We start from the raw sequence: 17,267 nt of genomic DNA, 5'->3' as shown, positions 1-17,267 counted from the left end.
GAGCTGTTTGATTAAACGATGACATGTTTGGTCTTTGAGCTGAAATTGATTTATGAAGCATGTGTATTTTTACACACACAGTTATTTAAAATGCATAAACACGCTTTACCCGATCTTCAATCTTTTAAACTTGAAACTTTCAGTTAGTAATGCAGAGTCTGTAAGTTTTACATTGTCCATTCCTGACACTATTATCCTGCTCTATATCAGGTCTGCAGATAAAATTGTTTTTGTGCATCTATAAAGTACTTGTACTTTTCTATTTGCAAAGCAAGCTCTTGAAACAGATACTAAGTTCAATTTTCAGAATGTGAGTATCAAATAAAACCAACCTTACAAGTAGGTGCAGCTAGACTCCTTCACAAAGCTCAGGCACATGTCTATTTCTGAACAGGGCTTACACAACTCTGCGCCATCCAAAACAAGAAAAGTATAGTTATTATGTAAAGTAAGCAATTATTCCAACAACAAGACTATTATATCACATCATAAACTGTACTGTACATGTACATATGTTCAAATTACAGCCTGGTGTCATTGCAAAATATTAATAGGATGTAAATTCAGTTTGTTTTCATGAGATCACCACATTCTAAAAAAGGGGCTTCAGTGGGATATCTGCTTTGGCTTTCAACACAATAGGTGTTTTTCTAAGTGGATTCATCAGAAGACAAGTGTACAGTTGGTGTATGGTGTTGATTTGTCTGTGATGATCCAAATCATTATGTTTTCTGGAACCACAGAGCTTTTATTGTCTAACCTTAATAATTTGTAATGTGTCATATCAACTTTAAGACAGTGTAAGACTTCTGTGCAAGGGATTGTTAATGTTGGACGTTTTTCACCTCTGGTCAGACAGTGGGTACCAGAAAAACAGAAACACCAATAAAGCATCCATTTCCTTTACCCACTTTTCCTCTCTAGATCATAGGGAGCTGGGGCCTCATGTACAAAGACTTGCGTGGATTTCTTACTGAAACGTGACGTACGGTCAAACCCAGAAAACGGCGTACGCACAAAAAAATCCAGATGTATCAAACTGTGCGTAAGCCTGAATCCACGCACATTGCTTTCGTACATCACAATTAACGTGGAACTGAGTGCAGGTAAGACACCTCCCCTGACACGCCTTCATTAACATATTAAACAGATGCTAATTACTTCCTGCATGTGTGAAGGACACGTTTGTTTGATCCCTGCGCAATCAGAAAAGATTTCTAGATTCAGGAAAATAATGAATTAAATATAATGTGAGTGAGAAAAAAATACTAAGTAAGAATAGGAATAAAATATGTTTATCACGCAAAGAAAGAGTGATTGTGTGTCGGTGTGTGTGCGCGCGCACGCTGCTGTGTTGCGCAACCGGCTCATCACTTTGCGCAGGAGTTCATTACCATAATTACTGTAAACACAGGAACTTAAATGGTTGGTAGAACATAGATCTTAGTTTATTTCATAGCTGATATGAAGAAACGAGTCTCTGCGTCTCAGTAGAGAGTTCACATGACGTGACGTGATGTTGGAGAGTCTCCACAAACGCTGTGCGCACCGCAGCCTTTGTGCGCAGTTTGTTTGTCTGTCAAGCTTTTGCTCTCCTACTTACAGCATTTTTCACAAGTTATAAAGTGTACTTCCACGTATCATTTTGGAGAAATCTGCAACAATGTAAATGCCAAGTATGATATACCACTGCTGGCGAGGGTGCACTCGCTCCAGAGAGTGACCATAACTCAGCCTTTAAATCATATGGATGAGATGATTCCATTGGGCATGATTCGGCTTTGGGTGGACTGGACTGACACGGTCCCGATGGGTCTGCCAGCTCCCTCTGGAAAGCTCCTGTGGAACCCCAGTTCAATCGCTGCTGCACGTGCATGCGTGGCGCATGTGGCTACTCGCTGTGTCGCACTCCCAGAGCGCAGCAGTGCCAAACTAAAAATGATTTTTCATCAAAACGGCTGATGAGCCACTCATCATCAGAAAATTCTATCTGTTTATAAATAAATGTTCTGCATGTTACACTATTTATTATATCCTCCAGTAAGGCTGAATCTGTTCCTGTTAAATGTATTTTTGGCACAACTTTGCGCGTCCTTTATTTAACTGCATCCATGTGGATGTAATAATTGTTAATCATGTGTGTCTGCTGTGAACAATAATCATTTTCACATCATGAACAGTTTCTCAGAATCACCTCTAAGTGTCTTGAACAGAACCAAAACCACAGAAATGTGTGACACCAGCCCTGGAGTTGGCGTGGGGCTGCGCACATTTCCACATTCAGTTGAGTTTTGATACATTCGGAGTTTTGCGTGTAAAATGGCGTACGCAAGGTTTTTGTGCGTACGCACCGTTGATACATGAGGCCCCTGCAGTCAGTAGCTGTGTTTCCATGCGCAAAATTATTTGATCAGACTGAAATGTGTTTGGATTAAATAATCTGAATGTATCGTTTACACGGGCACAATCCAATCATGATGAGTGTTTACATGCACCAGGCTTTTATTCAGACTAGAAGCACTGACATGCACACTTAACTTTCCCTTAAAAAACACAGAAAAAAGGTTCTACTTTTGTTATGAACATAAACAAACATCTTCTGAGCTCAGAATGGATCTGTGACAGGTTATAATAATGGTGGAGATGTTACTGCACTCTCTGGTTCAGCTGCAGGTGACGCACAGACTTTTTTTTTTTGTGAAGTGGCGCAGGCTGTATATCTTCCTTCTTTACTGAATGAGAGAACATGGGGAAAAGTTCTGTGCTGCTGGACAGTGCTGCTGTCCATCCCTCCACAAAATAGCAGAAACCGGTGGATGAAAGGCAGCAGACATGCGCAGTCAGGTCAGTTTTCCACAATCAGAATAAGATGATAGGATTAAGTGTTTACATGCAAACTGTTCGGATTATCAATCGGCATAAACCACCTCTCTCATTTCGATTACAAATTCATTCGGATTGAGCTGAATCGGGTCAGAAAAATCCAAATGGGGTGTTTACATGATGCATATTTATTCCGAATGGCCGTTTAATCCGATTACTTATGTGCATGTAAACGTAGCAACTGTGTGAGGGGTGAGGTACGCCCAAGACAGGTCACAAGTCCATCACAGGGCCAAATAGGGGCAAATTGAAAACCAAAACAAACTGTAACCTAAATAGATTTTTTTTAATATTCACTATAATAAAGCCACAATGGAACCTCAATCTCACACAGTCATAAACATTTCTGATGATTTGTTGCAGGGAATGCTGAGGATACTCAGACTTGTTTAATGCTCCTGCCATACAAAGTCTAAACCCAAAAACCAGAGTAGTTTTAAAAGTACTGCTTCCCTGCCAGGGCTGTTTTCTGGGATCGATTTTTATTAGGATGATCTTGGTTTGCCCTGGTTACACTTAAGGGTAAAAAAAGACAAATACATACATATCATATAGTTTGGACACATTTTCTCATTCAATGTTATGAGAAAAGTGCGTCCAAACTCCCAAAGTAGGTCCATAGAATTTTTATTTTTATTTATTTATTTATTTATTTATTTATTTATTTATTTATTTATTTATTTATTTTGCTCTCAACAGTGAATGATTCAAGGTTAATGGTGCATGGTTAGATTTAGGTTCAAAAGCAAACCATTGTCAAAACGTACACATTGTATTACTTTGAAGTCAGGCTTCTTGTTATGTGATGTAATGTGCTGCCTTCTCACAATTTCTACAGTTGATGGCTGTTTTAGAAATGACTCTTTTAGAAAAATGTGTTTCATTTGTTTTGTTGTGACTGTGCTCCAAATTTAGTGGTTCTGACATTTTGTTACGCTTGGTTGTTTATCACTGCCTATGAAAAGCTGTGAAAGAAAAGTTTTATTTCAATAAAGACGTGAATATTTCTTGAAATGTTGTAAAACTTTAAAGAATAATTTGTCGAGATGCTTTGATACAACAGTGTTGGCAAATTAAGTATCAAAGCAAATGTAAAAACAAACAAACTGAGGATAGACTTTAACAGCCACTCAAGGTTACTAAATAAGCACGAGACAGGCTGGCGAGGAATAAAAGCAGCTTCATTAGTCAGTCAGAGCATACAGAAAACAAAAACATGTTCCTGCCAAACGGCCCAGGTCACATTGAGACCGAGCCTCAGTAGCTCCTCTCAGACTGTGACTCCCTGACCTGTGATGTGCTCACTATAGAGCTCCTTCTGTTGTCCTCAGCTCCAAGCAGAGTCTGGAGGACATTCAATACTAATTCAACTAAAAAACATCCAAAATAAATAAATAAAAAATTAGACTGTCAGTGAAAAAAGAAAAAGACTTTACCTGAAAATAATCACCTGTTAGCCCCTGTTTGGCCTTTTGCAGCTGCTGTGTTTGGATTTAGCGTCTAGATGTGATGAGCTGTTTGTAGCCCTGGGCTGGATGCGATAAGCCTGGATCACACTGTGCTTTTTGAATTCAGATGCTGCGCTGCGTTGCCCCAGGTGTGTGTTAGTGTTTGTGTGTGGGTGGGGGTGCGTGTATGCTGACTTTATGGCCACTGGCAGGTAGTGAATTCTGGCAGTGGTCCTAGCTCTGGGTGTCTTGGTTGTCTGTGCAGAGGGGGATGGCTCGGTGGGCGACCAGAGAGTCAAGTTGATCAAAAAAAAAAAAAAAAAGAAAGAAAGTGGGAGCCGCTGCCTCTTTTACTAGTGACAAGATCACCTGGCAAGTACAGAGGCCACAGTACACAAAAGACCGTTGCAAGAACAAACAATTGCGCTCAAAGGCTAATAAACCCAAGACAACTCAAAATGTACCATTTGTGGTTCTGAACTGCACAGACAGTAACACTCATAGAAGTGCAAGTGCCACCACAGACACACACACACAGACACACACACACAGACACACACACACAGACACACACACACACACACACACACACACACACACACACCAGACCACATAAAGCTAAAAGCTTCCTTCCAAATGTCCAGGAGTGGTTGTTTAGGAGCTGCATATGCACTTTTGGTGCCACCCCCACCCCCCTCAGCTATCATTACCCCTTTTCATCAAATGGCTTCACAGTCGCAAATGTTGTTTCGCTGCAGCATTTTAGAGCCATTATCCTGATCCATTATTCTATGTGCAATTGGAGATATGGCATTTGCAGCGTCCTGCTTTTTCACATATACATGCATTAGGACCAAGTCAAAGGATAATGCCAAACAGCAAAATGCATTCAGGGAAAAAGAGTCCAAAATGATGGTTATGTACAAATTATCAAATGCATCCAGGATGATAGTGGGTAATGTACTGAGTGTATGGGATAGAGGTAAAATTAACAGTATATTTACCTCAAAATATCAATATTTTGAACTATGTACAGGCTGCTACCAGCCACACTGACAAATAACAGGCAAATAAAAGGAATCTTTCACAGAATCAGCACTTTTGTCAAATCACATTTGCTTCCGTTCAACCCTCATATGTTACAGTAGCATATTATTATTGGTCACTAAGATAATAATAAAATATGTATTAAAAAAATTGGAACAAGGTTCTCTGTGAGATAGGACACCTTGTTTTGCTGTACAAAGGCCATAATAAGAGCAAAGTTTTATGATAAAATTCAAACAGCTGAGTCTGTTGATTCTAATATGTTCGAGACACGATGGGGGGTGTAAAATGTATGAACTAGCACTTGCAAGAACAGCTAGAAATACTTTGGTTCTGGTGCTGCTCAGACTGTAATTTAGCTCGTCTGAATTAAACTCTATTTTTCCAACCGGAGGTCGTTCAAGGGGCTGTCTACAGCTGATAAAATATTAAACGATCTGCTCTCGTCATGTTATCAACATCTACACATCAGGAAGAACACTCTGATCTAACAGCCAGCTTCTCCTAGTTATCCCAAGATCTAGATACAGATTATCAGGTTTTTCTGCTGGCTGCTCCAAATTTATAGAATACTTTTATTTTTTAATACACACACACAGCTTAGACTATAGAGATGTTTGCATCCTTGTTTAAAGGGCCAATATTATGTGTTTCTCAGGCATACAGTTCAGTTATATACCATAATCAAGTAATTATGTCACCTTCAGTTATTAAAATGTTTATATGTAAAATCAAAAATTAATTTGACTTTGCATCATAGCTGTTTCTAAACGTCTTGAAATTGTCCTCTGTGTCTTTAAGAACCTCCTACAGTTTATTTTCACAAATAAATAAATAAATAAATAAATAAATAAATAAATAAATAAATAAATAAATAAATAAATATTTTTTCGTCATTGAAGGGTTACTTCCAAAAATGAAATCAAACCTTTTCTTAAGAACCGTCTCATCCTTGGCATCTGAAAATACATTTTCTCAAAGGCATTTTTAAAATCCGAACAGGAAGTAAATTTGGAGCTCAGCAGACGTGTGGTTTCACCAGTTGTTTGCTAGTTGTTGCTGCTTATAGGGTGTGCTCTGAGATGAGGAAGCTTGATTCGGAGACAAAGCCCAGAGGAGAAGCTGATCCCATAAGGCGGTTCTAGGCCGAACCAGATGTTTTTGTTCTCCTGAAGGCCTGTCTCAAGACAGTACAGGATTTCACAAACATGCATGAATGAGTAAGACTCTGGGCATGTTTTTGATGCGAGAATAACATTATAACATAACATAAAGCTCAAAAAAGTTGATTTTACATGATATTGTCCCTTTAAGTCCAATCATTTGAATTTGGCCTTTAATTTAAGAAGAGCATGATTTTTATTGTCTACCATTGCTGTGTTTTCCATGTATATTTTATTGTTATTTAATCCTTTTATGCTTGTATTGATTTTTTATTTTTATTTTGTTGGACTATCTTCAGGTTTGACTGTAAAGCACGTTGTTCAAAGTCAGATTTTTAAATGTGCTATATACAATATGCAAAAATTGCTCATCTTCCCACTGAACCTAAATTGTGGGAAAACTATGCGTTGTTCAAAATGGCATGTCCCAATAAACAGGAATCAGCTGGATTTCTTCTTAAAAACTTTATTTTCACTGTTCTGACTCCAATCAGGTTCACAGTACAGCACACAGGCCTCAAGACCTTGGGCTGAATCAAAACAAACAGACAAGAGCTCTCCTCTGAGCAGACACTCTGCAAAACACTGACAACTTTCTACTATAATAATGAAATTGACCTTGTAATGTACATCTCTTCCTGGTTCCACCCTTGGAGGTGTTACCTTTTACCTCAGATGTCAGAACATACTGTAACTCATTCTTGTTTAGACTAAAGAAAGAACACATGATAAGACAGACACCACCTCTTATTTTGTTATGGCCTTAAAAGCTGAAATGATCAGAAAGTATAAAATACAATACTGCATCTAATATTCAATTAATCAGTTACAAATTCCCTTCACTCACACAATCTAGAACTGTTGTTTTAAGACATCAGATTGAATGAATTGTCTCTATAGCATAAATGACATCTTCATTTATTACCCCAGCATGTGTCCAACTTTCACAAATAAAGAGATTCTATTTCAGATCATGTAATGCTTGTATGAACATATGTATTTAAAATGAGAACTGTGACTGTAAATTAGCTAACTTATAAAATGATGTGCGCTTTTTTTCCCCCAAATACACCTTTTTACCTAAACTGTCACAGCTTCTCTCTTAGGATCATAGTGTGCACTCATTCATTTGTATAATAGAAGAGGAGCTAAAAATGCAGCACAGCTTCATTTTCCAGCTCAGCAACACAAACCATCAGCTAATAATGTTGCAAATTAGTGAACTGTTAGCCGTGAGGTAACTTTTTTCCGAAACATATTACTATTATTGAAAAGCTTTTATCACAAACGAGGTAGAGTTGCGACCCGTACAGGGTCTGCCTCTAACACAACGACTGTCGGAGATAGGCACCGGCTTCCCCGAGACCTGATAAGGAAAAACCAGGGGGGAAAAACTGATGAATAAAAGTGCAGTCTCAGAAATAAACTCTGTTGAAACCAGAGGTTTGTAGTTGATTTTGGATCTTTATGTACTACAAACAACAGCTGGTTTGGAAAACTAACTTTTCTCCACTTTTAGCTTACGAGTATTAGTTTAGCTTTTGGTTTTTGGTTGTTGAACATAAACATGGAAGCAGAGGAACAGCATCTTCACTCGTTTTCAGTAGGTTTCTGGCAGGGTGGAGGAGGAAGCTCAGTGAAGAAGTTACAACCTTTTTTTCCCCTAACATTTCATTTTTCTATCCATATCTTTAGGGGTTTTGGTCTTAGTTTTGCAAAGCACAAATTGCACAAACAGTGGGAGGAAATGTTTGTAATGAGAGAAAACTAATGATGTAGCAGTTCCTGCGCAGCAACTGGCTGCAGACAAACACTCCAGCCGACACCAACCACTTCTACTCTCTATTGCAGCCCAGTAGGAAAACCCCTGTGTGCAGATGGCCTACAGTGTGAGCTGTTTGTGTGTGTTAGTGAACATGTCTTCAGGCCTTTTTGATCCCAGCAGAATTTGGTGCCAGCCGGTTAATGTGACACCTGTGGCCAGCTGTGAAACAGGGGGGTGAAAATACATTGAGCCAATAAAAGTTCCCTCAGTGTAATCCTTTTAGAGTGGCTGGGCTTTTGAAGTGAAGGCCACCGTCTTATAGAACATGAGGTGCACTATGCACGGTAATCTAGTCTGTGCTTGTCTATGTGTGTGCATGTGTGTGTGTGTGAGAGGGAGAGAGAGGGAGACAGAGAAAGATAGATGATTGTGGGGGGGGGGGGGGGTGTATTATGAAAATGCTTCACACATCTAGCACCATGACAGGGATGTCAAATTTTCCATCCATGGGGTTCTTTTTAGCCCCCCTTCACACTAGATGATGACTCACTATACCACACAAAAAAGTCAGAATGTGTTTTTGCAGGATTTCGACCAGGTCTTCACAAATAATGTCTTGTGAACGAGCCTATTGTTTGTTTTTGCACCGATTGCTGCCAACAACTTGTTTTTCTTTTTCTTTTCTTCTCATGGAAATTACAGCTGGACCAGTCCGTCTGTGTCTCTTTCTTGCCCTTTTGACCTGTGGCTGGCCGAGACAGGTGGATGCTCATAATCAGCCTGGTTCTGCTAAAAGTTATACTTTAATTTAACAGTTATTCATTTTCAATATGCTGTGCTTGAGATTGGAGGTTTGCCACAAAGTAAAGATATGATGCAACCTTGCTTCTTTGGATGGATAATTTTCACTAATTGTAATTTCTTAAAATGTGAAAATTAATTGAATTTGAATCAGGATCTGAAATTGTATGAAGGAAAGAAACTTACACTAATAAATAAATAAATATACTTAAAATTGACCAATTCAATTAAAAAGGACCTCAACCTCATCTTTTATCATTAAATGGACCTTCAGAGTCATTTGACAGTTTTGGTCCTCAGTAAATTGGATGATTTGGACTTGTATTTATTTACTATTTGAACAGTGCCCAGATATGTTTTCTGTGGTAAATTGGAGCTATAATAAAAAACAAAGTTAGGTCTATATCTTGTTCAGAGGTTTTTCTGTGCATTGTCTATATGTACATGTTTGAGTTTTCTACTCTAGTTTTCTCCCAGGTTTAAAATCAGGCACGTTGGGGATATTGATGATTCTGAATTGAGCCTAAATTTAAGTGTGTTTCTGGTGGTTTGTCTCAATGAACTGGCAACATGTCCTCTCACCTGTTGTGTTAGAGATGAGCACCAGCTCTCATTAATTCTGAAGAGTATGAAATGGGTAAATAAAGCAAATGAATGGAGACTTTCCCAGGATATTGCTGGTACTAGGTTTGTGCTTAAAAAAAACACAGCCTACCTCTGACTAGGGGTGGGCGTATAAATCCAAGTATTGATACAATTACCAATATGAGTATTGGTATCAAAACTGATGAGATTATGTTATTTACACTTTATTTTCACTTCAGTCTATAGTCTCCAAATTACTTACTTTTTCGTTGTGTTATTGACATTGTTGTATTTACATTACATTGTTACTTTTTTCACAAATTACTTTTTTCTTAAACAATTGTGAATTATTTTACTAATTTCATACTGTTACATCATTTTATTTTCTTGTAGTTAATACAAAATATGTTTATTTAAAATCTTTGTCCTGTGTTTTATCATAATCGACTAATTAAAGACAAAATCACATATTTATCAGCTGAACATGACAAACATCTGTATTGGAATTGGCGATCATAACCAAGTATATAATTGGTATCAGATCAAAACCAAAGCTCCTATTATCACCAGTATGTCCATGCAAAGAGCCCATTGTTGAAGTCATGAAACTTGAAACTTTGTAGATTTGAGTCCAAACTGGTGCTGCCCCAAATGCTTTTATGCTAAAGTTTATTAAACTTCACATAACTGTTTTGACAGGCTCAGTGGTTCCATACATTTTATTTTTTAACTTACATGCACTTCTGGTGGTTCATTTGATTTCACTTAAGCTACTTTGTATTCATACTCCATCACACTTCATTTTATTTTATCAAACCAGCTGATCTCGCTTGTTCACCATGAGAGCACCAGTAGCTTCTTAATATAGCTACTTTAAGTCTCATCGAGCCTTGTCTCATTTATTCACCTTAGTAAATTTTAGAAATACGAGAAACTTCAGTAAAGCTAAAATGACACTGGAACGAGAAATATTTCAGTCTCCAGAGCTAAAGAGGAGCAAACTTTGTAAAGTTTGCCATAAGACTGCCTTTCAGGTAGTTAAGCAGCACCGCACACATTTTCACCTTACATCTCCCGACTCTGATTCTACAAATAAAACCCTCCCCTTTCACCTGTCCAGAAGATATTCCTTGTTTTTATTTTTTTATTATTTTTTTTTTCATGGTTGAGCCAGAGAGCAGCAGTGCATGACTATAAGGCCTTGGCTGTGAACTGGAGAGCAGAGAGACAGGGAGGCAGTGAAGTACACAAAATAGAAAATTGCTTCAAAACATACTTTAGTCTGCTCCCTGCAGTATCTGACAAATATGACCCTGATCATACACAAAAAATAAACCTTGACTGTCTCAGATAAACATACGACACTGACAATAAACCGTGGCAAAATAGGCAATCAGGCACAGGAAGCTGTATATGTATATGTGTATGAATACATCTTTTTGATTTGTAAGAACACACGTTTGCATCGGTACAATTACAGAGGCACAAGAGACTTCACAGCAGCCATGGTAATACTTTGTATTACAGAGAGGTGACTTATGGTTAAAAACATACAAAAACACAATAACAGGCATTCAGCATCAACACCTACATTTACCACTTTACCCGCTGGAGCCGTCTCTTAAGTTCTGACAATTATTGTGCCATTCCTCCCACCAACCAGCACTCTTTATTTTATGACCCTCATCTGCATCCCCAGTCCAACCTACTCTAATTGGCACTCACGAAACAAAAGCTAGAGCAATCAGTTATTTTCCCCCCAAAACAGCTGTTTGTGTGTTTTTTCGGCAGCCTTTTCTTACCCGGCCAGAGATCAAGTGGTGCGTTTAATTTTCATTATACTGATGAGAGCGGGAGCGTGGGAGAGAGAAATGGCACGCTGTTTATCACCCGCGCAGTAATTTTCTGAAAACTTGCGCTTTGTTGTTTTGTGTTGCAAATGAATTCAGGTGGCAGCCCTCAAGGGGAGGTGGGGGTTCGGTGGAACAAAGGCCAGCATCGGTGTGTGCTGCATAGTTTCGTGGGTGCTCTTAAAAGGCACCTGCCTTGTAATACAACATAAAACAAGCTTCAAGCAGCACTGAGGCAAAAGCCTGTTAGCCAGCTGTTGGTAGATTACTCCCCTGACCACATTTCTCTTGTTTGTAGCCTTGTGTTTTGTGTGTCGCTCTCATTTTTTCCTCATCTTTTACATGTTTTAATTCTTCCAGCTGGTGCATAAAAGGAAAACAAATCTGGTAGCAATGAATAGAGCAGAAACAGTGGGCAATGGATCAGTTGGCAGGCACACTGTTGTCCAATGCTCTGTTGGTATCAACTTTGATAGACTTTACCAACAACAGCAGTCCAAAAGGAATACAAGGGATGTTGTATTCCTGTGATAGATATGTTTAGGGCTGTGAACATGGAAGCAAGCACACGTTTTGCAAACAGTCGGAACAGAAAAGAAGCACAGGATAATGCATCTAAATATTTTACATAAAACAAAGCGTGAGTGGATCAGCACGTGGTTAATAATGTACAGTGGATTACTTTGACGGATAGTTTTGGGTGAAAACTTTACAGTACAAACAAAAAAGTTTTGTAAAGAACCATTGTTCAAGGTACTGAGCACATCCCTCACTTTGTGAACAAGGTGAGGGATTTCATCACAGAGAAGGATGGTCTCTTTTGATGTCACATCACTCTTTATGTGTGTTCCTGCTGATAAGGCGGTGGATGTGGTCTGTGTAAGATTAAAATCAGACACCACTCTCAGCAGCAGAACCACTCTTTCCACAGAACAACTGTGTCAACTTCTGAAACTGTGCCTGGAATCAACCTATTTAACATAGGAGGGGCAATACTATAGGCAGAAACATGGGTGTGCTATGGGCTCCCCAGTTTCCCCTATTGGGGACGGCTGTGGCGGAGTGGTTAGGGGAGTCGTCCTGGAACCAGAAGGTCGCTGGTTCGATCCCCCGCCCAGCCATCTCAGTTGTTGTGTTCTTGGGCAAGACATTTCACCCACCTTGCCTACTGATGGTGGTCAGAGGGTCCGGTGGCACCGGTGCATGGCAGCCCCACCTCTGTCAGTGCGCCCCAAGGCAGCTGTGGCTACAGTGTAGTTTGCCATCATCAGTGTATGAATGTGAGTGTGAATGGGTGAATGTTAGTGTAAAGCGCTTTGGGGTCCGGAGGGACTTGAAAAGCGCTCTATAAGTTCAGTACCATTTACCATTCACCATTTACCATATTGTTGCAAACCTGTACATGGAGGAGGTGGAAAAGAGAGCTCTGATGTCCTTTACAGGGACACCACCAAGCCATTGGTTCAGGTGTGTTGATGACACCTGGGTTAAAATTAAATTCCAGGAAGTCCAACACTTCACTGATCACATCAACTTTGTGGATAAATATATAAAGTTCACACGAGAGGATGTAAAAGATGGCAGGTTGGCGTTCCTGGACTGTGATGTCTCAGTTTCAGATGGAGGATGGCTAGAAACTGATGTGTATCGCAAACCCACCCACACAGACCAGTATTTGCATTTTGATTCCCATCACCCACTGGAACACAATTTAGGAGTCATCAGAACTCTGTACCACAGAGCAGACAGTGTCCCCACAAACACAGGAGCCAGGGAGAAAGAGAACACACACACAAGACAGGCCCTGGAGCTGTGCGGTTATCCTAACTGAAAGAAACCCAAACAGGATTCCAGCCAACAACCAGCTGAAAATGAAGACCCTAAACCCAGACCCAAACCAGTCGTCATTCCATATATGGCGGGAGTTTCAGAGAAACTGAAATGTTTATTCTCCAAACATGACGTCCCAGTGGCTTTCAAACCCCAAAAAACATTACGACAAATATTACTTCACCCCAAAGAGCCAGTTCCCTGGCAAAAACAGAGTAATTTAGTATATGCTGTTAAGTGTCAGGAGGAATGTGATCAATTATACATTGGGGAAACAAAACAGCCACTGTTCAAAAGAATGAGCCAGCACAGACGCGCTACGTTGTCGGGTCAGGACTCTGCAGTTTACACTCATCTACAGGCCAGCGGTCACTCTTTAGGGGATGAAGATGTTCTCATCCTTGACAGAGAGGAACGTTGGTTTGAGAGAGGAGTAAAGGAAGCCATTTTTGTGAAGAAAACCATCCACCATTAAACAGAGGTGGAGGCCTTCGTGTCCAGTTTTCCTCCTCCTACAACGCTGTTATTGCAAGTATGACTCAGCCCCCTATGAACAAAAGTTGTGAATCAGGGCCCCAACGATATCCAACACAAATAGGGACAAAAAAGACAAAAACAAGGGGATGTTGAGCCCCACTTGCACTTACTACATACACATAACACGACACCTAAGAACCACAGCATCTAAACCAATAAGTCAGGTGATGGGGTACATGACCCTCTATGAACAATAGAGTTAATCAAGCCTATTGTTAGGCAATGACCCTATTTTGCATGTGTCTAACTTGTTTGTTCATGTGGAGGCAGTGCTTATAAGGCTGAGTTCACCTGAAACTCATCAGACTGAAGAAGTCTCTTGGACAAGAGGCAAAACGTCTCACTAAAGAAGAACCCATCCAGGGAACCCACTTATTTTTTTCTTTTTGATTTTTTTCTACCTGGATTACTGATATGCATCAGGAAGTAATGAGTGCATATAGCACCATATATTTACTAGGGCTGTAACAAAACATCCATCCAAATTGATATATCAATTAAATGATTGATAATTCAATTACGGTACATCAAAACAAAACAAAAACATCTATTCATATCATCATTATGCTGTATGCTAAATCTATGGGCATTGATATTGTATTATATCGATTGCAGACTTGTAAATTGAAAAGAACCAAAATCGTATCGCAACAGACTGTGATATCGAGAAACAAATCAATATTATACCATATTGTGACAAAGCTGAAAACATTTTGCAACAAAATCTGCACTGAACAACTCTAAAAATGTTTGCATTCAGCTCATACAGTCTTTTTACTCTGATCATAACAGTAAAACACAACCACATCCCTTTGAGACTCTTCAAAATACTTCTGATGAATTTCTACTAATGCACACTATTTTTTATGTTTTTAATCTGCCTTTTAACTGTACCTTATATGGACTAATTTATTCTTTGTGAAATGCATAAATTTAAATCATTTTACCTTAACATTCCACATAGCATCTCTTAACAGATCTTATCCTGTTCTATTTTTTTTTTTATCAAGTCAAGGTCAAATCAACTGAAATAAACAAGTTGTTGTTGTATTTTATTTTATGTAACCTTTTTTTTAACCCAAGCGAGACATACCTTTCTGGAGTTCATCTGACTTTCTGTTTGACACATGGACATTGTCGAAATTTAGACTGGATGAAAAAGACAGAATAACAGAGACATTATTGAACAATAGACATTATTGGTGGAAAATCTTGTTTAGTTTTATATTACGTGCTAAATTAGAACCTCAACATTAGCAAAACCAAACTTGTACCATGGATTGGGCAAATTGTAACACCCCACATAAAGAACAGAAACACAAATACTGTAGTGAAATGTCCTTTTATTAATTACCCCTGACTTAAAGGAAGAGTTTAAATCTATAACAGTGAGGTTCTGTGAAAAGTTTACGAACACTTAATATCTTATTTGTTGTAAATATTTTGAACAGTGTTTGTTTGAAGAAACGGCTTAATTCTGATGAGCTGCCCATGACCAAAGTGGATTGCTGCCATCTACATCAAGAATCCTACATTGACGATCAACCATTTCTGTCTGTTAGCAAAATATCTCACTGCTAAATTTATCTTGATCAAAGCAATAAAAACAGTAATTGGATGTACATCTACAAGGGATTAACTTTTAGAGCCAGTCTGAATTTAAGATAGCCATCACAGTTAATTGACATTACCCAACACAAAATTTGTCTTAATCAGAGAAGCACTTAAAACAATGCCAATAATCCCATTACTTGACAGAAAAGATACTGTTAGAACTACATGCTAAAACCATAAAAACACCATTAAATATGAAAAAGTGAAACCTGTGCTATTTTGATTTACATTAAGTCATTAATGTCATGAGAAGTCCTGTGATGGTTGTAGAGGCTCTGACGATAACTTGGATAAGGCTTAGATGACTTTCTTAGAATAGTCTCACGTTGTTCTTGGTCTCACTTGATGAACTTAAAGCAAACTCATTCTGACCCACTGCTACAGATGGCAGAGAAAGTGGAGCAGACAGATGAGATAGAAATGTGTGAAAGTGCTAGAAACTCACAGATTTCATCAGTATGGAACAAACAACATATTTGCTTTCATAAATAAACATTTGGTCAGAGTGGAGAAAAATGTTTTAACCATATGACTCTCTGAAGCATGTTTGACTAGTGGCAAATGGCACCGCCTGTTTGTTGACCTTAAGCACCCCATGGAAACTGTAGAAATGTTATCCTGTATGTCTGCATTTGGGTTTTTGCACCACAACACGACACACGATATGTTAATAAATAAGATTTTAACTTATCTCAGACTGCTGTTACCATAACAGATGGTTTTATGATTGGTTGTTGTTGAAGGTGAAAGGGCCGACTTTATTCAGAATGGCCACCACAACTAAGTAACTTTAACAAACACACAAAAAAACTATAAGTCCGTGAATTTGACATTTATTAAGCTAAAAACTGGTGCCTTAGTTTGGAGAGTGGTCATACAGTAGCATTGGAAACATATCCAAAACACAGTGCCCAGTTGCAGAGTGGCCAGGCAGGCCTATGATTAAGTTAATGTCATGGTATGCTATCTATCCCAGCACACAGTTTCATCCTGATGCAGTTTTAGGTAGTTGTGACAGGGTGGACAAAGGTTAATATGTAACTAAAACCCAAATTAACCTATCTGTTTTTTTTTTTCAAATAAACTGTCGCAATTGGATATTAAAAGGTATTATATTTGTATTTCTGTGCAAATTGTGACATCTTCAATAAAATTGTTTGATTCTGAAATATTTGGTCTAAAGCCAACTTAGTGCTGCCTGCTACGGGTTGAAGAGTGGCTACTGCAGTTTAATTTTTCTATTGGTTAGAACTTGGTAAAGTTTGGTACAGGCCTACGTCTGAGCACCCATGTTCTGGTACAAAGCTTCTCACTCAGAGACACGCCACTTTAGCGACTGGCAAGTTGGAAGTTGGAATAGTGAGCACTGCGATGAAAGTTTGTTACTGTTTAGAACAGAGGTTCCCAAACTTTTTATCTTCTGACCCACACAATATTCATGGCAAAAACTTGTGACCCCAAATATTACTGGTCTGAGTACACGAACTCCGTTTATAACCCTAAAAACACAGAATTTTGACAATCTAAACAGCTTGTACACACATATTGTCATGATACTCACCCAACCTGTCACAGTTTTGTAATTATTTTTCTTAGCTCTGGATTTGATTTTGTTATTTCAGTACATCTAGTTTAGTATTTAGTTTTTTTGTTTTTGTCTTTACTCTTTCCAAACTCTGCTCATCATCTTCATTTAGTTCACCTGTGCAGTTCACGTTCTCTCCGTTTTCACGCCTCCATACTC

This window comes from Austrofundulus limnaeus, unplaced genomic scaffold, assembly GCF_001266775.1.
Source record: "Austrofundulus limnaeus strain Quisiro unplaced genomic scaffold, Austrofundulus_limnaeus-1.0 Scaffold1325, whole genome shotgun sequence".
NCBI classification, from domain to species: Eukaryota; Metazoa; Chordata; class Actinopteri; order Cyprinodontiformes; family Rivulidae; genus Austrofundulus; species Austrofundulus limnaeus.
The sequence above is the reverse complement of the archived record's forward strand: the minus strand, read 5'-3'. Positions refer to the sequence as shown.